Here is a 2,831-nt window from a genome sequence, read left to right as displayed (position 1 = left end):
GATGGACTCGGGTTCTGCTGAGGCTCAGAGGTTCTGGACCGGGGAACCGGAGCCTGACCTGCAGGATGTTTCTCAGCTGCAGCTGCACCTCCGTCTGCCTGAGCAGGTCGATGCGCCGCCGCTCCAGAACCGGCCCGACTTCAGCAGAAATCTGCTATCTGACGGCAACAATGTTACGTAAAGCTGGCACGCTGCAGTGAAGTAGGGTCAAAGGTCACTGCTCTGCAGGAGAACGGGTTGGCTTTGGTACGAGCTCCGGTTCTGGAACCGAACTTCAGGTGAAGAACCTCAGAGTCCAAAACCATCAGAGATCTTCTCACCAAGACGCCTGGTTTGCTTTAAAACTTAATATTTATTAACACGATTTATTGATTTCACCAGATGATAAAGTATGGAATCATTTTAGAACGTTTCTCAGATAAAGTTTATTATTTAAACATAAATAAATGTTTAAAAACATAAATAAATTAAGTAAATGTTAAAAAACCCATTTCAAAGATTAGAGAGAAAAGCAGATCAATGTTGCTGTTTGGGCAAAGCAATAATGAGATAAGATTAATAATCAGTCAATATCAAATCAATTCCTCAAAATGTTTCTAGTTTTTTGTTCAGAAATGATTCAAACACATTTTAAATTCAATTAATAAACATTTACTATTAATTTATTTCCATAAAATCAGTAAAACTTCTGATTTCTGCAGGAAATATGATGCAGAGACGAAAATGTTCTCGTTTGAGATTATTGGTTCAAAAAACCTCAACATGAAGACCAGACATGTTAGAGAGACGCAGAAACTTTTCAGCCATTTAAATGCTAAATATTTTTAAAATCTCCACACAGGAGCAGCCTCCAGCCCATACATGATGCAGGAAATCATCCCAAACTCCGGTCAGAAAGACCAGAAATTACTTTTAACAACGGCTGAACTTCATAAACAGACAATGTTCCGACCCGACCCCGGGGGAAACGGGGAAACAGTCGGAACCAGAACCTTCGGGTTTGGACTCGCATGTGTGGGAATAATTCCAGGTATTAATTTAGAGGAGAAAGAATTTGAGGTGAAACAGCCTGGTCACCTGCGGACACCTGCTGCCCCCATTAAGGCCAAAAACAGCCGCAAACTGGGAGAAAACGTCCAGAAACATCCAAAATTAATCTTTACCACAGCAGCGGTCAATACAGTAACCAACCGATACGAAAACCACAGAATTAACCCAGAAAAACCACCGTGTCCGCCACTCACCGCCTGTTCATCGGCCTGACCCGCACAGCCACCCGGACAGACGCCATCTTTCATCCCGCTGCAGCGCGCGCTCTCCCGGCCACTCAGCCTCCGGCTTCCCGCTCCTCTTTATGGCAGCAGCCGCAGCAGCAGCTAGCTCCTGGCTAACAGAGCAGGGGGCAAAGGTCCGGAGATAACCGGCGGTCTGAGGGCCAAACTCCGTTGATAGCAATGGGGGAGGAGGCGACGAATTCTTGCCTGGATAAATGTTATTGGAGCCGGGGAGCACCGAGTCACAGCCGCGGCATGAACCGGATCATGTCCCGGATCCTGGTCATCGACAGGACCGCTAGCTTAACGTGACCGGCTGCTTCATCAGCTGATTTAAAAAAAAAAAAAAAACAATAGGACTTATGGAAGGCCTGAAGGGACAAAAATGTTTTCTGGGCCATCGATGTTCTAAAATTATTACCAAAACGGGAGACATTTAAAAAAAAAAAAAAAAGTTTCCCTAGAAAGCATTCTGTGAGACATGTATTTTACATTGTCTCACAAAAGCTTTACATTCCCATGGAAAACATTTGCTTCTCACAATAATATTTTTTTCTAGTCAGTTCATGTTGCACCTTGAAAAGTGAATGTCTTTCTGCCAGATACGGTTTTTGTAAGGCTTTTACACATTAAAATCGTATTTTTGAGTTTTATATAAAATATTCCACAAATGAATACTGCGGAAAAACCAGGTAAAACATGGGCTTTCCATACCTGCTCGAAGACAAAAATGTGACAGAAACTATCTATAAAAAGGAAAAAAATGAATCCAAATGTATCCCCATCTGGCAGTTTTTCTTGTAGAGTATTTTTTATGTTGGTAATGTGATTAATGAACCTGTTTTCATGTGAAGTTTGTTTAAGATTTTAAACAAACATGAATGTGCAGTTGGTTCAGTTTTCTGCAACAAATAGTTAAGAATGTATACAAAGATTTTCACTGAGCATCTTTAAAGGTATATGTCCGATTTTAAATGTACATTTGTTATCACTGTGACTGCATGCAACACGTGTCAAACTCAAGGTCCGCAGGCCATATCTGGCACACCACAGCTATTTCTGTGGCCCTCTAGACTTCAAGCAGGCCAGCCTTTGGGAGGACTTGATGTGTCCTTACATATTATTTTATCTGTCAAATAAAATCAGTTTCATGTGTATAGAGCCAATATACTTCAGTGTTAAATAGTTAATTTTTAGAACTACTCACTGAATGCAGACAAAGTTATAGTATTTTAGTTGTTAGTTACTTTTATTAATACATTCTCCCTCAACCGGCCCTTTGAGGATATTTATGATCTTGATGTGGCTCGAAATGGAAATGAGTTTGATGCCCCAGGTTTACAAAATACAGCAGGGTGTGTGGAAATTTACTATGAGCGAAATAAAAATCTATTGCAAAGGAATGAAATCCTTTTTTGAGAAAATGCAAAAGAAAATGTTGGTCCTCTTGCTTTCTTTGTAGAAGAATAGGCACCAGGCTTAGCGCTCCAGGTGAGAGTTGTTCTCGGTTCCACTTGTGTAGTTAACCCTTTAATTAAGAGGATCTGTCTGAAAATA

The 2,831-nt window shown here is 41.0% G+C and overlaps 1 long non-coding RNA gene across 1 annotated transcript; it reads left to right on the top strand.

The window, feature by feature from the left end:
- Positions 1-249: 249 nt before the first annotated feature.
- LOC106943698 (uncharacterized) lies at positions 250-1,608 on the top strand. Its single transcript, XR_001423989.1, has 2 exons — positions 250-331; positions 842-1,608. It is a non-coding gene; the product is annotated as an uncharacterized LOC106943698 (long non-coding RNA).
- Positions 1,609-2,831: the final 1,223 nt, after the last annotated feature.

Source organism: Poecilia latipinna, unplaced genomic scaffold (genome assembly GCF_001443285.1).
Source record: "Poecilia latipinna isolate Pla-1442-1.1 unplaced genomic scaffold, P_latipinna-1.0 Scaffold5732, whole genome shotgun sequence".
Taxonomy (NCBI): domain Eukaryota; kingdom Metazoa; phylum Chordata; class Actinopteri; order Cyprinodontiformes; family Poeciliidae; genus Poecilia; species Poecilia latipinna.
This window is presented reverse-complemented; position numbering and strand designations above follow the sequence as displayed.